General features: G+C 38.9%; 1 protein-coding gene across 7 annotated transcripts in view; it reads right to left on the bottom strand.

The window, feature by feature from the left end:
* USP54 (ubiquitin specific peptidase 54) overlaps positions 1-21,022 on the bottom strand; it is a 92,030-nt gene that overhangs the window by 61,418 nt on the left and 9,590 nt on the right. For 2 of the 7 annotated variants that reach the window (XR_013183473.1, XM_077183212.1), the window contains exon 1: positions 8,799-9,005. The exons of 1 other annotated variant lie outside the window; for it this stretch is intronic. The gene's annotated coding sequence lies outside the window, so the exon portion shown is untranslated. Of the gene's footprint in view, positions 1-8,798; positions 9,007-21,022 lie in introns of those variants that run through there. 4 more of the 7 variants (XR_013183472.1, XM_077183209.1, XM_054637576.2 and 1 more) reach the window with 3 other exon arrangements.

Raw genomic sequence — 21,022 nt, forward strand, 5'->3', positions numbered from 1 at the left:
CCTAAGCACAGGAAAGTCTCATTTGAAAAGCATTGCCCCCGCTGCCACCTACCAGGCAGGCAGCTCTGACAATAGAGATAAGGCCAGAGGCCCAGCCCTGCTCACTCCCCTCGGACACAGGGCCAGGCAAGGAGGAGGGTTTTCTAAACCCTTTTATAAAAGAGACCAGACTGGGGGCAGAGGAGAGGGAGATAGGGCTGCAAGGGATGACTTCATTTTACAGCAGCCGCCTGCCTGTGCAAGGCAGGGCTCCCCTCATTGTGACAAGTGAACTGGAGAGGTTCCTGCAGACTCTGCAGTTAAATGCCAAGGATTGTTTTCTTGTAGAAGAATTTGATAACCAGGAGCAACATGTCACCATTTAACAGAAAAAACGGAAAGGACTCGAAAGATAGATTCAGTTTTGGTCTCTCAGTTTACAGCCCTGCAGTTGCAATACAAACTTAAGAGCAGTTTTTCAAAGAACAATTATTGCAGGACACTTCCTGGAACCATCCCCAGAGCCAGTGATACAGATCACGGAAAAAAGAAATTTGTTCAGAAAAACGGCTTCCTAGCCCCAAAACCTCCCATAACTTCAGCATTAGCATTACTACACAATTATTCCCAGACACTCCTACAGTACAGCTCCAGGACAGGGCTGCCATCTGCATTCAGCATCAATTTGTTCTTCTAACACGGTCACGTTTAGAGCACAGACAGGGAGACTTACTGTACATCCAAGACCAAAACAGCTGAAGAGAAAACTTTGGTTATGTTACCAAAAAAAAACCCCAAAGCAATGCACACCATTGTCTTGCTGCCCCAGCACAATATACTGCTAACAGAATCAGATTGAAACATAATAATGCTTTGGACATACAAGGAATTGAAGATACTATCCCCACTGGGACCATTTACCTAACAGAAACAAACAATGAAAAAAGGAAGCATTTGGAATACAATTAAATTGGTTTGCCTTAAGAACAATTTAGTCTTGCAGGATAGAAGGGGCTGAGCCAAGTTTTAACTATGTCTTTCCATAATGATAGACTTTTGGAGGGACAAAAATAGGAGAACAAGAAAGGAAAAAATATAGTAAAAGCACAATACTCTAAGCAGTTTTACCTCATGATGCTTCTACACAACTTTTTTTTTAAGATTCAGTGTGAGCAAATTTCAAATAAAGTAATTTTTTAAAGTGCAATGACAGTGCCATAATTGTGAACAAAAAACAGTCCAATGTTCAGTAATCATGCTGGGCTCCAAACCTCCTCCACAGCTGTGCGTGGTTAAAGCAGCATGTTAACTCTGTAGCACTCTTCCCTCAAACAGCTTGTTTCAAGGAAGCCAAATCACTTAAAAACACAGTTTGCAACACCAACATAGACTTTTGCCAGGCAAAAACAATATGCCAAACACAGAAAGAGTGACCAAGTCTTCCAGGTGTCTCACCCTATTTCTTGGATCTGCATGTTTACTCTCAAATATCTGTAGAATTTTACCAAGAGTATGGTGGCATTATTTCCACAAAACAACAACCCAAGGTTGGTAAGCACCCTTGCAGAGAAAACACTGGTGTCTACACTCCTTTAGTCCTCCTCCTTCCAAAGCAAAAGCATTTGCCTTTCCTCCTCAGACACAAAGACCACACGCATCCCCCATGACTCCACTGACTCCCTTGATGAGGTGATGCCGGTCAATGCTCACAAAAGGGCAAAAGCATCTAAATCAGTAACATCAAGAGTTTTGTGGTACTGATGTTTCCAAATTCCTATTTGCTTCTGCCTTAGTTTCCATAATTTTAGAACTCGATTTCAGCTTTTTGATAAAGTGCTTCAGGTGTCCACACATACTTGAGTAACTGCAAGGAATATGGATCCAATAGCAATTGGATCCAATTGGACGTTTTCAAACACCTGTTTTGACATCATTTTGCACAGTCCCTCAGCATGTGGATAGTGGAGACTACCTGCCTAAACAATAACCAGTTCTTCAATACTTCAGTGCATTAAGAAAGCATGAAAATTATTTCTAAATGCTCTCTTGAAAGCAAGATCAGTTCTGCTTCCATCACACCTATAATTAAAACTTTTTAGAATCATACAGCAGCAAAGGACAGTAAGTGTTTTACTACTGAAACAAATCCCTCTGCATTAGACAGAAAGTAAGAGTTCACTCTGTGCTGATAAGGGTCTGACAGTTCAAACAGTGAGCAGGGCTCCATGCCTTGAGCAGAAGCAGGGGGACAGGTCCCCAGCTGAAGAACAACAGTGCTACTGCACTCACAAAAGAAAACTTTGCCAAACATACCAGCTAAGAATCTGACTCACTGCCACCAAACTATGACAGAATTCAGAGCAATTACCACACTTCTGCACAGAACAGGAAGAAAGGGGCAGGGGGGAAATCATTTCAACTCTTCTAACATTTCATCTAAATTAGTACAGCACAGCAACCCTCAAACTGTTCTGGTCAAGTACTGCAGCCCTCAGGGCAACTGGAAGAGCAATGGTAGCAATTATACAGCCATGCTCACAGCTACCTCAGCAATGAGGCAGGAAAACCAGGCAAACTAAACCAACAGAGACAAGCCTGAAATCTCTGCCTTCCTTGCTTTTTTTGCTTTGGTTCAGACATAGCAATCTGAAGCAAATGTATTTGCAAATAACCCCATCTGTTAGAAGCATGCATGCCAACAGCATACCTTCACAGCTGGCAAGACAAAGAGCGATGGCCAAGAAAAACTACAAAAACAGAAGTTAAAAAAAACCTGAAGAAACAAAGTAGAGATGACAGAGCTGAAACAACCATTCTCTTAAGACTGAAAAGAGTTATTTTCCAAATGTCTGCAGAATCACATGATTTTGGCTTCCTTCTGCTTTTGCAGATCTTTTAGCTTCCTACCTAGCAAAGGCTATGCTAGCCCTTCCCTTCACCTTCACATAATTATCCACCACAGCACTCCCACTCATAGAGCTGTAAATGTCAGCACACTTAGTACAGTTTAAATACCCTAAGTTTGTCTACATGGAGAAGTTTGTCAGGAATAAATGCTACATGGTAAAGATGAAGTTTCTTGACTGCCAACAAAGCAGCTGGTTGCTGCTGCCTAAGATCCTGCCAAACTTCCACAGATCACTTCTTACTATTCTCATCTGATGCTCTATTCTGCAGGTGGCAACCAGTGTAGGACCACATTACAAATTGCGACATGAAAATAATGTAGGTTAAAAATAACCAGAAGATAAAAGTATGAAGTGGGCTACTTTTAAAATTTCAGTTATTCAGAATAAAGAGTAGTCCTGCAGTATGCACTTGTAACTGGCACAACATAGACCAGCAGCAAATTACAGAGCACTACAGGGCGGAGAAACAGTAATTACAGCAGCTTCTTTGTGAGCTTTGCCACCAAAGTCAAGACACCGAGCAGATGTACTAGTCACTAATTTCTAGCACAGGTAACTTACAGTATGTTTTATGATACAGCTGTGCCAAGCTGACAGCTGCTACCAGGGTGATCTGTTCACCATCACGTGCCCCTTCCACTCCCCTTATGCTAACACTGTTAAGCTTGCAAAATGACGTATAACAAACAGGACAGCAAAAAACAGTTGGCAAAAAACGACTCTACCAATGGAAATTTTATTTTTTTTCATTAGCTTTCTCACTCAAAAGCAGGAAAGTAGGCCGAGTGAACAATGCTTCTTGACAGTGGCCTGTAGTTAGATCCTCCTACCCAGCTACCAAAGCTGCCCCTCCATCTGCAGTCAGAAGGCTGAGCAGCAATCAGGAGCACAGACAGAAGGCACAGTTTCATTTCACTGAGGGAAGCAGCAGACTGTGTCACTCTGTGTACTTTCCCCAGCCTCACGCTCCCACTGCTTCCAAGAACTGCACTGAGCTGTGAGCCACTTCCAGGAGCCACTTCAACTAAGAGCTGAACAGGGAGAGAGCAGGAGCACCTACTCCAGACCCAGCCACCTGCCCTGCCCTGTCTTTAAGCAGCCACAGTGAAGCTGCACTCCAGGAGACATCAGTTCAAAACAACTGGTGCAAATTAATCCCCCTGGTTAACCTTTTCTAGCCTCTTTCATTTATTAAGTACATTCTTCTGGGATCCTAGTTTTGAACTTGGAGAATGCATCTCCTGGACTTTTAAGAAGTCTGAAAACAGATGTTTGCCCTGTTCACTGAAAATCTCTGAGGTCAAAAAAGTTAATTCTGTGGCTAAAAAGCAGTGACCATCTATAATTTCTTTTTTGGGGTATGAGGAGGGTGAAGAAGTTGGGTTAAGAAAGAGAAGCTCATGTTGCCACATCAGCAGTGCAATTTTCAAGAGGATGGAAAAAAAACCCAAAAAATCTAACAACAGTCTTAACAAATTTTAGGGCAATGTGTTCAAACATATTGGGCAAATACATATGCTGTACTCAGCTGACCTTTTCCACATGGCAAGACAACTGTTTAAATAAGGTCTGGGGAGTGGGGAGGCACAGCAAAATCTTGCTTTTACTTCATCAACTTAGCCTTAGAATCAAATGGACTCATATTTAAAAAAAAAATCCATTCTGTTTTGTCTTACCATCCCAGTTACTTTTTTTTTATTAAAGTCAGGTAACCCAGAGCTATTCAGATAGCTTGTAAATTACAAGACGAACAAAAATCTTTTTTTGCCTTTTCTCATATAAAAGAATAACCAAACCAAGCTGTTTTAATAGCTACCAAAAGAGAGTCAGAAATATTTTTCAAGACTACTCAGACATTGACTAATGTGAGGACAGAGCTTTTATGCCCCCACTTTCCTTCAGCCTCCCAACTGCTCATTCTCATCCTTGTGCAACCCTTCAACATGGCAACACAACAACCTGCTCAGGGTAAACAGCAGCCAGGTGGAAAGACAGGCCAGGGTGGTTTGAAGTCAGATCTGTTCCTCAGTGTTCCCTACATAGCCTCCACAAGCATTTTCTGTGTGGAGCAACTTGGGGTGCTAGAACCAGTTAAATTAGTTTAGACTACATCTGTTCAAATAAAATCTAAACTAGTTTAAAAACAAGCTTGAGAGCAACGAAGTGGAAACAATGCCTTCATAGGTGATGTCCAGTCATCGCTATCAGGAGTACTATTGTCAAAATTCCATTACAACCTTATACTTGACAAATGAATCTGGCTCATTTATAATCTTAAGAGTAAAAAGTTGGTATATACACTCAATATTTTCCCCTTAACTGATAAAAGCTATTTTATTTCTTATGTTTATGTGCTAGAAGGCAGAGTGCTCCTCATCGAAACTAGTCTTTCTTTTGGCAGATGACTCAAAAAACAAAAAATAAATACTGGGAAAAAAACAAAGTGCTAATACCCTCAGCACATTACTATGAACATATCCTGCTAGCAATTTGACTTTCTACATCTAGGAACTCTTAAGAGTGACTCAAACTAGTTTTACCTGTAGCACTGGGAAGTCTCGAAGACTACAAAAGTCAGGGTTTAAAAGTTACCAAAGACAAGCAAGAATCTAAATACCACTCTTTACCACAGAGGTAACACCACAAATACCACAAATAACTGCACTTCTTGTTTCAACTCCCCTCCCAAAACCACCACAAAAATAAGAAAAGCAATTCTATTGCATACTTACTCCCAGTGACTGCCAAACACAGCGCAATGCATTTAATCCATCCTGCTTTTTGTAACTTCCACCTCAGTAAGTGGACCCAAGCCAAAGAATGTTTTATAAATACCCTATCAAAAAGAGAAGGCAAAAGGTCTTCTTGACTGCAAGTAAGACACCAGGTTATAGATGCCTGTTAATCAAGCAAAGCACTAAATTAAATTTCTTGGTCAAAGCATGAGCACATTCTTTGAGTGACTGTGATGCCATGCTGTGTTGAAAGCCAAAGACAAGTCTCTTGTCACCTCTGCAGCTGGGAAAGAGACACATACACAGAGTTTTATGCCCTAAGAGGCATGGTAGGAAATAATTTTCCTGTAGAAAAAGAAATTTCCTGTGGTTTAAATATGATCACACGTCATTGAGGAATTAATTTATAGTTTGATTAAGTCAGGAATCAGGAAACAACTTTTCCTACATAAAGCACACATATGGCACAGAACCAGCATAACTGGAGTGATAAATCTGTATCCATTTTTCCTACACTAGTCAAGAACTTAGATAACTTTGTGACCCTAAATTACAGCACACAACCTGTAAACCTTGAATCTTAGCAATGCTAAGATGTGGTACTTGACAAAAGGCTTGCAAGAAGTCTTGAGAAAGGAAATTGTGCAAGTTGGTTTCACCTGCCTGCATCAAATAAAACCAGCGCTTTTCAGCCTCTTATCTGACATAAAAAGGAGATGACAGGTTGAAGGTGTAAGATTCACCTTGGAAAATATCTTGCATCATTGTGAAACCCAAAGCTTGGCTGTTTGACTTGATTTTTTTATCACTTCATTTAACAGAAAAAAACTAGATCACAAAGCTATAGTAATAGAGAAGGTAATGAGACTCATAAAATATTCTCTTCCACAATTCCACATTCTGCATTAATTATTTTCTGTTCTGTTTTATTTTTGTCCTATGACCGAACCTTGGCAGACTGATATGCAGTCAGGATGTACATATATAGCATGGAACTCCCAAGAGCATTTAAATCCATGCCACAATACTGAAGAGCTGAAAATAAAAGTCAATGCCACACATGATTCCAGGAATCCTCCCAATCACAATGGGGGAATTAGGATCTTAAACAAACTTTTATTTGCAATTCATAAAACTAAGTCCTCTATGAAAATGTGCCATTAGAAAGAAGAGGGGAAGTAACAACAATTCTTGAATCAGCTTTCTTTTCACCCTGAAATATTTTCTAATAATTTCATTAGAACAGCCATTATTTCTTATAATTTTATGTAAGCAGATGCTTACATTTCAGTGACTTTTTCAACAGTATATACAATTACATCTTCTGATGACTATTGTTTATTTCACAGCCAGTGAAATTTAACTGGCTTCAGATGCTAAATATGAACAAGAAGGGGAAGAAATAGGTGATGACATCCAGAGGAAACAGTAGCCACTTGCCAAAAACCTATGGAAAGTCACATCTGTTACAGTAATAGGTGCTGTAATGAAAAAATATACTTAAAAGTTAAAGAGATTTTAAGGTAGAAAAGTAATTGACTGGATTTCACCCTGTGGACTAATCCTGCTATGCCCTGGATTACCTACTTGCTCACCTTAGCCTGGTGTCCCATGGCTGGAACATCCCACTGGACTACAAACCTGTTTCTGACACAACACCCATACTGTCTGCATAAATATGGGAGAAAAAAAAGAAAAAGGAGTAGTAAACACTAGCAAAATGTGTCATTCACTCCCTTTCCCCTCCCCGAGGTGTAAGGCACAAGTATACATACATTAACAAGATACAGAGCAAGTATACATGAACAGACCTAAAGACTCCACCGGTCTTAAAGCATGCTAGATTAACATATTCATCCCTTTAAACACCCACTGTTAATATGTCATTTGGGATGATGCATTTTCCCGGACAAAGGCCGTTGGGGCTGATCTATCTATGCAGGATGCCCTCTACAAAGACCAATACAGAATACCAAGTAGTATATAAACATCAGCAGCTAAATTTAGAGAGCAAAAACATCACCCATTGAATACTGATTAGACTGAAATGCTATCAAGACAATAGAAAAAAGAAACCTGCAGAATGATGGCTTCAGAGGTGTGGATTCAAAAATAAAAATAGCACATCTCTGAACATATAGATACATCCATACAAGTATTTTTGTTTATTTAAACAAAGACCTACTCCAGAACCCTGCTCTGCAAGATTAGAAGAGACTAAATCGACTTTGGAATCTAATGCAAAAAATTAGATGTGGTAAACATGGGCATTTCCAAATCAGGACTTCAAAGGAAAGTCTTAGCCTACATTTTTAGCATAACAATGCCCAAGAGACTTTTCTCTAGTCTTAAGAACCAAGCCTGCTAAAGCCATGTTTTACTTGGTCACATCCTTCTGCCACCCAGAAAATTACAGAGGTCCTCCTGCCAACTTTATCTTCACATGATGATTTCCCTAAGCAGGGATTTTTTTTTTTTTCTGTCAATTTTAACTTATCTGGTGAAAAGTGAACATATTAGCCAGAAATTAGAACTACAAATATAGAAGTCTATTTATCATGAAGATTAAATAAATGTTCAAAGAAAGGTTTCAATGCCTCCCCTCACCTTACAAAGAAAAAAAACCCAAAAACCCAACCAACCAATAAAAAATACAAAAACAAAAGCCCCAAAAAAAGCTACAAGCAATCCCTTGCCTTTCTTCCTTTCTTCTCCAGAACCAGCAAACACAATTTCTGTGCATACAAGTATTTAGGCAGTGTAAATTCCACATGGGCTTACACATTCCCACCTAGCTGGCAAAAGGTCCAGTCTCTTTTCCATACAGGGGGGATATAATCTTCCATTGGCAAGGGAGGAAGACATCTGACATCCCTCCTCTAGTCCAAACCTTAGTGTTTGGATTTGCCTTAGTTTACCCAAGCATAAAGAGTCAAATTTCGCGCAGCACTTTCTATCAAGGACAGTAGGTACACAGCACAATTCATCATCATGGAAAACACAATCAACTGAGGCAGTATCTGCTGTTCACTTACTGCCTAAGCAACAGTTTCAACAAGTAAACACAAATGAAACACACAACATGATGGATGGCTGTATCACAGAAAAAAAGCCCCAAAACACCAATTAAATTTGCAAATAATTAAACACGCTGCACACAGCACATTTTTCCCACCTAGCCTGCTGCAGGAGAAAACCTTTCACGTGCTCACAGGGCAGGCAGCCCCACACGGACCGAGCCGACACCTGCTGCAGCGGCGCCGCTCCCTCAGCGGCCCCGCTCCCGCCGCTCCGGCCCGCGCGGCCCCGCGCGCTCTCCGCCGCCCCGCGCACGTGCGCAGCCGCCGCCGCCCCGTCCCGCGGCGCGGGCAGCGCGAGCGGGAGCCGCGGCCCCGCCCCATTACGTCATCGCTCCGGCCGCGCACCTGATCCCCGGCAGGTCGCGCCTTAAAGGGGCCGCTGCGCCTCAGCCCCGCTCCTGTAGGAGCCGGCTTCCCCCGCGGGGCACGCCGGGCCGCCCCACGGCTTCCAGCGCCTCTCCGCCACCTCCCGGCACCGCCGAGACACCCTTCAGCCGCGCCCTGCCCTCGCACGCCCGCAGCCCTCCTCCCCGGAAAGAACTTCCCAGGGTGCCGAATATGGAAATCATTTGGGCGACCAAACCGCTCACCTGGTGGATTTTAGCAACACACATCAAATCCTTTCCCGTTCTTTCCACAGCTCTTTTTAAGAGGCGGCCGTGGCCATAGTAGGATGTGCCTCTCTGATTCTTCCTATCCAAGAATCCAAATTGCGACAGTTGCTAAGAACTTGGAAGGCCACAGCTTTCCTCTTTTATCCTAGAACCACAATATCAGTCTGCCCATCGGTAAAGTACAGCTTGACCATTCCCAGCATCATGTTCGCAATCAGACACAGAACGAGAACTGCTGTATTTCTGCCAGAAGAAACCAGCTGATGTAACATGGTACAAAACTGATAACCACTTAGTTTGTATCATCAACAAACAAGACACTCAAAACGCAATTGGGGCAAATCAGACTTATCACTATCCTCTTCCCTAATCAAAATCAATTGTCCTCTTACCCTGCTCAGTGATCCTCTGTACTAAGGAAATTTGCTGGAGGACAAAAGACCTTTAAATCAGTATCTGCATCACTTCAACTCAAGACAGGCAAATAACATGAAATGGGGAAGAGACGATAATGAAATGGAAGATACGAATACTAAAAGTTCAAACCCCAAATTTGAACAGAAAATGGCAGTTTCTATACTGTCATCCTTCTTATTTCTATCTACCCACATCTATTTATATCCTATTAATATCTAATCCATACAGAAAAATACTATTCTTACAGAAAATATTTCACTGTCACCTAAACCTCAAAGAGGTTGCTGGGAATCTCAAGGTGCAGTCACATTTTGAATTCTCTCACTGCTGTTATCAACCACCAGTCTAGACAGACTAGCAGGATTAACCATCATGTCTTCCAACTTTCAGGGCAACTTCATGCAAATGAATTCATCTCTGTCTGCTCCAATTCCTGATTTGTAAAATGGACAAATGACACTATCCTAATTCTCATGCATGTTCCCAGGGATAGTTCCTCCTTGTAGATATCAAAGATGAAGTAATAATAGAGCACAGTGTCACTCATCCTCCAACTACTATCAAAAAGCTTTTATTTAACCTTCTACAGCTGTTTCTAAATAATTATTTGAATCTGCAAAATTTCCCCTTTTTCTTTGTTTCTGTGTATGGGTTCCATCATCAATTACACCAGCACTCATCAAAAACTGTGCTGGCCATTGAAAGTGCAGCATTCAGAAAAGAGGAGAGACAATTCTGGTGTGCATATGGGAACAGGCTGAATTGTACTTCAACAAAATATATTATAACCTCATACATAAGCTTTTGCTTCTTGCTTTGTTAATAAGGAAATACCATAAATATATACATAATCTGATACTTCAATTCCATTCAACTCTTGTTTTCCCTTAAAGAGATTACGGCTCCCCCTTCCCATGACATTTGCAGGCACCCAGATGTCCAAAAACATTTTATGTTTAGACTCCTTTCTTTCCTCCACCCCCATTTCCCTGAGTACTTATAAAATCTGTGTTTCTGCTTTAGTGAGCTTAGTTGCCTAAGATTACTATACTAAATAATCCGGACTATTTTCCAGAAAATGATGAATGTGATACGGCATGTTTTCTAAAATAGAATTCCACTTTCATACTAATCTCAGATTGCATGTGGACAGAAGTTATACAATCTTATTTTATTTAGGTGCTTAAAAAAAAAAGTAAATGCTTAATGCTTCTACAACTAAGGCACCTCATCCCCTGCACTCCCTAGGCTATTATTTAAATGTGAAAATTTTTTGCTTTTTTATCTTTCATTCTAAGGTGAGAAAGTGTGTGGAACAATCAAAACAGTTATACTACACTATAATTAAAAAACTCTACTTATTGTCATAAGCTAGGCCTCCAGTTCATTAGTGCTAGTTTCAGTTCAGCACCTCATTTGCTAAAATTTTAGTGGCAAACACGTAGTGGCATTTTATTTTAAAGTATATTCAGAACAGACTTAATTATTGATAACAATAAATGTGGAATTTAAATACACTTAAGTACACTTTTCCCTAAATAAAAGTAGTTTTAATCAGTTTAAAATGTCACATTAAAAAAAATCCCTTGTTTGATTGTTATCCATCCTGTTTGGTGTCTTTTTGATCACTGAGCTCCCACCCTTAGAGAGATGTCTGTGCAACTTCAGTTGGAGCCTGGAAGTCAGCTCTTCACAGCTGACAGATTGACTATTGTCTGCAACATGTTTGCAGTGCTATTGCTTATCCAGACTATTGTGTTGCCTTCCTGTTGCCTTCCTCTAGAACTATTAAATTAAACCAACATATTTACACATATTACCATCCAACACAGCTATCCCACTCACAGTGTTGAATAAGCAAGACTTAGTTGAATAAGTAAAATTACAGCTCAGTTCTGTCTTGCACAGTGAAATCATGACAAAATCACTTCTGGACTTTATTTTACGTATGGAACATAAAATAAACATTGGATTTTTGCCCACATTTCAGTAGCTTATATAAATTCACAGTACTTTTAGTCCTCTAAATAAATTGATGTCACTTAGGACCATTTAGCTACTAAGTTTCTACTGTAACAAGAATTTCATTTACTTCTGTTGCAACAAGATAATTCAAATCCACTTTACAGTGAAAGGGACTGCAGCTGTCTCACTAAATTTCAGGTTTGGGTTTGACTCTGCTACAGAGTCTTCATAACACCACACTTTATGCTTATAAATAAAGCTTCTATTATGCTTTTTAATGTTATCCTACAAAGAGACAGACAAATACTAGGCACTAAGACATCCAATAGCCTAATCCAGCATTCCACAATGAGCAGCATTCTTCCTCCACCAAATAAAGCAAAGTAATTTTTGTTGGCCTAAAGTTACTTATCTTCATTAAGTCAAGCACAGAAACTACAACATGATGCAACATAAACAGTAGGTAAGACAGGTCTGTGCTTCCTCAGTAGATTTGCAAATGCAGCTAAACAAGGAACTCCAGTTCCAGAAACCTACATTATTTAAGGCATATACATTCCAAGTCTAGGAAAAAATAAAGCCATGAGTTTTCTGATCTACTATGGCTTTCAAAAACAATAGATAAGATACAACATGAAATTATCCATTGATAAGCAGCCATTTGCTGCTGTAAATTTCATTCCAACCATGCAAGGGAAAAGCAGCTGTAGTGCCCTAACCTCGGGCACTGGCATCAGCTCAGCTCCCAGCTCAGCAGCATCACAGCACTCCTAAACCCCAGGCCTTCTTAAGTACATCATTTGAATCCCACCAAATGCTGGTTTGGCCTCCTACACCCAGTACTTAGAGCTGGTTGATGAGGCTGCAACATCCTGCAAGTTCCGTACTACAGCATCTCTTTATTACACATTCCTCCTACGTAGCAGTCTTACCCTCCAGTTCCAGTGGCAGATGCTATTGGCATTCTCTCTGAGGCTTAGTATTTGGGGCATATTTTTCAAAGATTATTTTATCACTAAGTCTTCATGGACAATAACTGTCTTACTTTGCATTCCACTACAGTAAGGGTCCTCCTATTTATTCCTAGTATCGATATCACCTACTAGATTCATACAACTAACTCTACATTTTCTACTTTAAAGCAAGAGTTTCTGGCTCTGTTGGTTAAAAATAATACCATTAAAATGTGGCCAGAGGTTGAAAAAGCACCAACTTGTGAGTTTTCCACATAGATTTGTCTGGAAATTTGAAAGCTTATTATCAATATTTAAAAAATCAATGTCAACAGTAACTTTTCTTGCAGACAATATGAACACAAACCTAGGAAGGCAAGGTATGTGATGCAGTAAAAATAAGAGAATTTACAGCACTTAGCCCAAATTCTCTATGTGATGGAGAAGCAAAATAGTAGCAGAGGAGAGAGAGAGAGGGGTTCAAATGATCACCTCAAAACCAAAACAAATATTTTCAAGTCACCCTGATCCTTTGTGTAACATGCAAAAACCTCCACCTCTTAAAAGCTCCAGTGTCTCCCTGCAGGACGCTGAACTCCTACTGCTTCCATACCAGACTGTGTGTAAAGACTGCCCATGGGAGAAAGGAAGGGAAATAGTAGGCATTGAATGGAGCTTTAATAAGTTATTAGAGATAAGGAATACTGAAATGCTGGTATTTCCTTCACATTTAATTTAACAAGAAGCTCCATTAAAAACTGCTTGGAGCTGTGACAAATTCCATTCTCAGGCGCAAAATTCAGGTTTGGCTGGCTACACTGTACACAGGCTGTTGGCTTTGACTCACAAAACCTCTCTGAGCAAACAGAAACTAAAAATGCTAAGTAAGGTAATTTCCAACTGCAATGATTAAAGACACATATTCCAGGGTATAACAATGCAAATACAGACTCGAAGTATACTAACAACATATGTTACACCCCCAGGTAACTGAAGCTGTATTCATTTCTTAGTGGAGAAACAGACAATGGAAACTGAGAAAGATTTTATAAACAAAACAATCACCAACAGTACACTCCTTGTTTTCATAGCCTAATAATATGTTCAGTACCCAGAGTACTGGAGAAACAACTGAAGTCATTATGAAAATGAGAAAGAAATAAAAGTTAACTACTGACAGGCTTGTTAAGGGCCCTTGAAAAGGAAAAAAGAGCTGAAAATCTTGTGTGGTACAACTCTTACTTGCATAGTGAGATACCAACAAAAAAAAGATGAGGCTACTGAGTTAGAGGCTGTTAGAACTCAAAGGACTGTCAATATGGAGACTGATTACATCACAATTTTGTCAAGTGGATACTGTCACAGGGTAAATTGTATCCACGTACAAAGTGTTAATTTTTTACTCAGTAACATTCCAAAAGGCTATATGTACCGTTCATCAATGAAAATAACGATGTTGTTCAAAAAACAGCTAAATAAAATTCTTGAGAAGAAAGAACAGTCAGCTGTCTCAGCAGCCAGTCCTTTGTTCATGATGAGACCTAAGCTACGGTTTTTGTAACATTTTAAGATCGCTCATCTTTCCTTTTTTCTCATAGATGGGCTTTATACCAAACAACTTCCTACCTTCCTGAAATTGCCTACCACATACACACAAAATTATGCCTTCTGGTTCTCTTTTTGGCACTTGCACACTCACTCCTCTCCCCAGTTCAAATTATTTCAGTCTTTCCAATTAGGCCTCATTTTCTAGACCTCAAATTATTTGATTACTCTTCTCCCAAACTCTGCTCAGGTGAACTCTATTTCCTTAGGGCATTTGCCCTTGTGAGATGCAACACTTCAAGAGAGGACTTACCCATAGATTAAAAAAAAAAAAAAAAAAAAAAAAAAAAAAAGATTGTTCTGTATCTTTTTATCCCTCCTCGTATAACATTTGGCCTTTTACATCAGAAATTCTGGAGAATTATAATCTAACTACTTGTTCCCTACAGTCTAATTGTGTATTCATGATTTCTGTTAAGTGTAGAACTTCAATCTGTCACTATTTATCTCCTAAGATTTTTTTAAATTTCTCAAAATAATTTGGTGTTCATAAAATTGTGTCATATATATATATTCCCTCCAAGTTCTAGGGGCATTTTTAGTGAATCAATTTTGTAAGCACACTCTCTATTCTATCATCAAGGTCATTAACAAGAAGATTGAAATGAAGCAGAATGAGTACAGACCCAACAGACCGTGGCAGATCCGGATTCAATACAACCATTTCATTCTGACAGACGATCATTAGTAACCACCTACTAGGCACAGTCATCCACCAAGTCTTGCTCCTACTCTACAAGAGTTTCTTTCAGGTCACATTTCTTCCCTTGTTTGCAATATTATAGCAAGAGAACTCTACCAGAGAACTCACTAACATGAAAAATACTAACAGTCACACTTTTCCTGTCAATTTGCTGGCCTTATTGTCATGTTACAGAAGTAACTGTAAGGACTGTTAAGACTGGCAGGACTATTTACTCTTCCTAAATTCATCATACTTGTGCCTCACGTTCCTGTTGTCTCCCTGAGGCTTATGCTTTCTGCAAGAATTTGTTCAAAATGTGGAAGACAGGATACAGGAAATTATAGACCTTTCCTCTCTTTACCCACCCTCTTTACATTTTCAAGCGTTAAAGCATCTCAAAGGGCAGCCAGCTGTACTGAGATAGCTTCCATCACTTTTTTTTTTCCTTAACCAGTCAAAGGACGCATGTCATCAGGATCCAGCCTAATAAATAACCTACCGCAGTAGGTTTTGCATACTAAAAAGTATGTGTTGTATTTCCTCCTTGTGCTAACTGCTGCTCATTTATACTCCTCTTAAGGGTATTTTCATAGTTCTTACTTCTAGTCCATCTTACAAAACTGTGCTGCCTATGAAGAGCCATGGCTCTGTGGCTGCAGGGAGGGCACTGCGGTGAGTGCAGCTCAGAGGGCAGCGATGCTCCAGGGCTGCCCCGGGCTCTGCAGCCCCTGGGAAGGTCAGGACGGGGCTCTGCAGAAGGAAGGGACACTTCCCACTGGGGTGGCCACCCCTAGTGCAATGCCAACACAGCAGAGCCGCACTGAGACAGGAACAGAACCAGAGCTCGGCAATCCACTTAGCAATCACACCAGCAAGGGAGAACAATTACCAGATCGTTTGCAGCATATTAGCGTCGTTTCTGTGTCCATTATGAAATCTGTCTCTACAGCCAGCCGGGCAGACGGAGCTGGGTTGGATGGGACACACACACAGTACTTTGTTCACAAAATTCATGCATATACACTGAAAAAGAGATTGCAGATTAAAAAAAAAAAAACAAACAGGATTAAGCCTGACACAAATGATCCTGCAGATACGATGGCTCTCACAGTGTTGATAGCACAGCACACAAACCCAACAACCCTTTTGTACATTCCTACATTGTTGCACTATTACTTTTAAAACGTTAGTAACTTGCTGTCCTTGCCCAAAATTAAACTGCATAATAATACCCTTATTATAGTACATGTACATGTGGCATGTACTATATTAATGTAAATATTTCATTACATTATTTCAACATAGTAACAAAGAACAGGAAGAAAAAAGTTTAAAATACATGAGTTAAAGATAACTAATTCCTATGTTTTCTTAAGCATATTGTAGGTTATTCACCATGTACCCAAACTGTTTATTTCCTTTTCACAAGAATTATACAATGATTACATAAAACTCAAAAACTGCTCATTATCTTTCGTGTACAGTAAGCATACTCATAGCCTTCTGGCCCTTCCTTTCATTGAAGTTTAATCTTCCCAAAAATATCAGAGACTAAAAGAAGTAAGATAGTGTAATACAATTGTAAAATAATAAAAATACTTAGGATGCAAAAGTACCTACAAAACTAATTAGTTCCCCTAAGATTATCCAAAATTAATCTGACACATTATATAATTTTATGGCAATACTTTATAAAACAGCAGAGCAAAGTCTAACAAGTTTAACATTAGAACAAAAATAATAAAAATACTATTTGTGTAGGTGAATGTAGCAAATGAATGCTTAGCTGTTGGGAAATATCTAACTTTTTTTCATTAAAAGTGCAAAACCAAATGTTTTTGAAGGGGAAAAAATACCTGACATGCATGCTTTATCCCTGACAGAAGGAAAAGGCTAAAACACTGATTTATCACGACTTAACAGGATACTGACCACCAGCTAACCTGCATTAATCGACTAATGCATTTCTAGTCCAATTACCCTGAGAAGCAAAACAACTTAGTATAAACCACTAGTGAATTAACTATATATATTCTCAGTGAAATCTCAGACAACATAACAAAAGAAAACTTACACCGAAACTGGTCAGTCACTAATTTACATCTTACCATATCTTTTCCTGATGAGATAAAGTAATTTACAAGGACAAATATTCAGGTTTCAACTGGTGGGATTTTGGAGAAGGATTTGTTTGTTTGCTTATTTGCTTTTTTACTATAGGCACGCTAAAGGGTTAATGTTTGGAAGGTAGTAAAAATGTTACAAATTATATTAATCTTGAACACTAATATTAATCACTAATCACAACTAAATCACCAATGAGATAACAATTTGAAGTGGGCTGGCATTCAGTATATTTTGCAACAGATATTACATACTAACTGATTTTTCTTTTACATGAAGTAGATTGATTACTAGTTCCCATAACAATTATTTCATCTCAAAGATCAAGAAATTAATGTGTTTAGGAAAATGTTCATAATAAGAGGCACATCTCCTTGCAGACTTTGTACTACTGCCTCATATATGCAACAGATATTGACAGAAAAAAAATCACATTGATGCAGCCTCCTAATATTACCTTTAAACTTGGAAAGAAGTAAGAACTCTCTCCTATTTAGTTCACTGTCTGATACATGATAGTATGTGAATGTAACACATCTGCTCTATTCACATGCACACTGGAATTCAGTACAAACACATATTTAGTTTAATAATTCTTTTAACATAATTTGAACAGTTAGTACAGTCTGTATTTACAATGCTTGTTTATGGTTGGTTTTAGCTGCAAGTTCAGTTGCATCCTTTCTATATGGTCAGGACCCATAACAAGAAATAATTACTGCTGATTACTGTCCAGAGAAAGCCTGTTCTGTGAAGGTGATCTCGGTAATGAAATCCAATTTTTGTCTCTTGTGTATAGATATGTACTTGTACAAGTTACACTACCAAAAACATTTGCTAACTCAAAAGATTTCATTGTAATGTTTCATTATGCTACTTCACATATCCTCCAAGAATTTCCACCCCAGTAGAATGTAACAGATTTTAGAACTATTTCTGTAAGAAGACAGACAGTTCAAGATCTGGTTCCTCTTCTCACTGAACTGGGAATGTGACAGCACCGGAACAGCCAGAACACCCAAATTTTATTCTGAGTTCTACACTAACATCTTCTGACAAGCCAAGCCTCTGTGCCCATCAATTCTGGCTACTTCTGATACGATGCCAAAGTTAATTTTGTTGAAATATCTGCATTGAAAGTCTCCAAACAGAATTCAAGTAAAAAAGAAAAGCTAAAAAACATGTCCAGAACTGAGTTTTTCAAATTAATTTGAATTTTCAAACAGTAAAAAGAATTCTGCCTGCTTATGTAGCAAAGACAAGAAATAAATCTTCAACCCCTTGCTTGTCAGAGGAAGCCTCATTTGTGGACATCCCTCACAAGCAGCAAAGGAGTGGTGCCATATAAAGCAGCTGACCCTGACTACAACACATGCATCACCATGCCTGGGGAACAGCTATGTACAATTTGACAGGGAAGGCTGGAATGGATGCTGATGCAATAAGTACTGAGTAGAAACTAATGCAGGCCCAGTTCTCATTCCTCTGAAATGTTAACTGTCATCATCTTTTCCACAGTACCAGCCCACCAACAGTTACTATTTGAATGAATAAGCTAAACCTAAAGACAGTATTGAAGCAAAAGAAATTGTGCATACTCCTTTCCTAAGTATTTACCAGTCCACCAACCTCCTCTCCTTTTTATATGCTTCCCCTATGATAGATGAACAGCTTTGCAACTTAAAAACTGGCTGCAAAACCTGCAATGAGCAAACTCAGTATTAAGGCTCACAAATGTCTGAAATCAAAACACCTAACTCAAGTTCTTCTGAATTTTCCTATTCTAATTCTCCTTACTGCAAAGGATACAGAAGAGCTGAGTAAGCAAGTGATGTCACTGCACTTTACAAAAGAGGTAGAAATTGCATAAAGTGTAAAGATGCAATGCACATCAATTGATTTCCCAATTACTTACATAATAGATATTGTTGCTTTTTGTTATTATATCTTGCAAATTTACACCATTTTAAACATGCATTCTAATACTTTGCCTAGCAATTCTACTTAATTATCTACTAGGCAGAATTATATTTCTAATTAAAACATAACCAAACATGCAAGGAAGTGACATATAAAATTTATGTATGTCATTCATAACACAAAGCTTTCAGTGTTGGTATCCTGGCTGTATCCCGAAATCCAAGAGTACCAGTAAACATATCTTCCTGTTATACCATTCAATAGGAATAAAAAGCTTACAAGGCTGTAATTTAAACAATCTAAGAAAGCAGGGCTGATTCCAGTTGTAAATACATCTGAAATTCCAGTCATGGGTTGCTGCCTAAGGCAGCAACAGCCACTGAAATCACAGAAATTCCCTCCTGGTAGAAACTTCTGTCTGCAAGAAAGAGGCTACTCTAGTTGTGGAAGCAGAACTGACATCATTAAAGAGGAGACAATCCTGCTATACATTATCTTACTCTAAATTCCAAATAATTTTGGCAGCACCAGTATGCATTTAAAAAATCTTAGTGAAACAGAGGAAATATTTCCCTAACAACCCTTTTAAAGAATCTCCAAAACAATTCTGCCCTGAAAATACATGAAATGTTTCCTCCAGCACAGGTTTCTTTATAAAAATGTCAAGTGGATTTTTGGCAGCGATATTTTTCCTACTTCAACTTTCAATTTTCAAAACCATAATTTTGAAGATCTCAATCTGCAAATGGGCTAAGTTGTGACATTAAGTCCAGGTAAGTTTAAAGGAGGCACTGGATTTGGCTTTGCATTTCCCAAAGAACATGGAGATGGATAGACAAACACACACACGTGCTTCATCCTCTGTCACCAAATTCAGAAACCAAGATATTTAAGTGAATGCCTTTGAGGCAAAAAACATTATTTTCCTGCTCTAAAGTCAGCTGGATAATTATACCCCGCAAGTAGTGCTAAACACTTGAAGGAACTACTAAGTAATTAGACTTTGCAGGTGTGCCATTTATTTTGTAAAGTCCAAACAGGAGAAAAAAGTTGACACAAACACCTCTGTGACCATTAGCTTTTTTGGGAAGTTCTGACTAATATAAAAAGTTACAAGTGTCCAAAGTTACAAGTGTTTCAAAAGCCAGAATTCCTGTGATTGGCTTTGTCTAGACTTCTCTATGTAGCGTTACATTAATATTATTATGTTTCTCTCAGATTAATAATAAAATCCTTTGTGAAAGCTGATTGGAAAACCACAAAAAATACCTACATACCAGCTACTGTTGCAAACACACTTTTTGTTCAAGGAGTGAACATTGTGCTACTTTTTCTATTTCTTCTGAGGAGGTAAACTGCTTATGAGAGGAAGAGTTAAGGACAGCATTATCAAGGATAGCACTAGTAATTAAGAGTCTTCATGCTGTCCTGAGTTAGGCTAGCCAGGGATAATAACATAAAAATGCTGGCCTTTATTAAAAGAGACTGAGGGTTTAATAAATTCAAGAATTTTTCCACAACCTCTTTAGAGCAGCCCAGAGTTGGCCTTCACTATTTCTTAACGGATTCAAAATCATGATCACTGCTTCTCATTTATGTGGAATATTATCAGTCGATGGAAAATTCCTTTGGTAAGCAGCCAAGGCAACTTCTCCCCACCCTGACAAAGAAAAAATAAACATATTTAAAAACCCACACAAACCAAACCGGTTGATATTAATAAAAAGGGGGAGAATTGAACGTCCTTTGTTTCATTTGACACCATTTTCCTCTATATTCAGTAGCTGTTTGGATTTTTATTTTTTTAAGAAAAAAGAATGTTGGCAGAATTAAAACTGTGTGACTACAAACCTAAATAATGGGAGTGGGCAGAGGTAGAAAAATTCAAACACTAATTTATGTGCTAAAATTCTATTTATTGCCTATAGTCATCATGTGGGAGGACAGATATCAGATCATTATTGGGGAAAGTAAGGGGCAAGATATTTTTTAACTGTTTTTCAGTTTGTACCACCTGTATGCAGTCCAAAACAAGC

Source organism: Agelaius phoeniceus, chromosome 9 (genome assembly GCF_051311805.1).
Source record: "Agelaius phoeniceus isolate bAgePho1 chromosome 9, bAgePho1.hap1, whole genome shotgun sequence".
Classification (NCBI taxonomy): Eukaryota; Metazoa; Chordata; class Aves; order Passeriformes; family Icteridae; genus Agelaius; species Agelaius phoeniceus.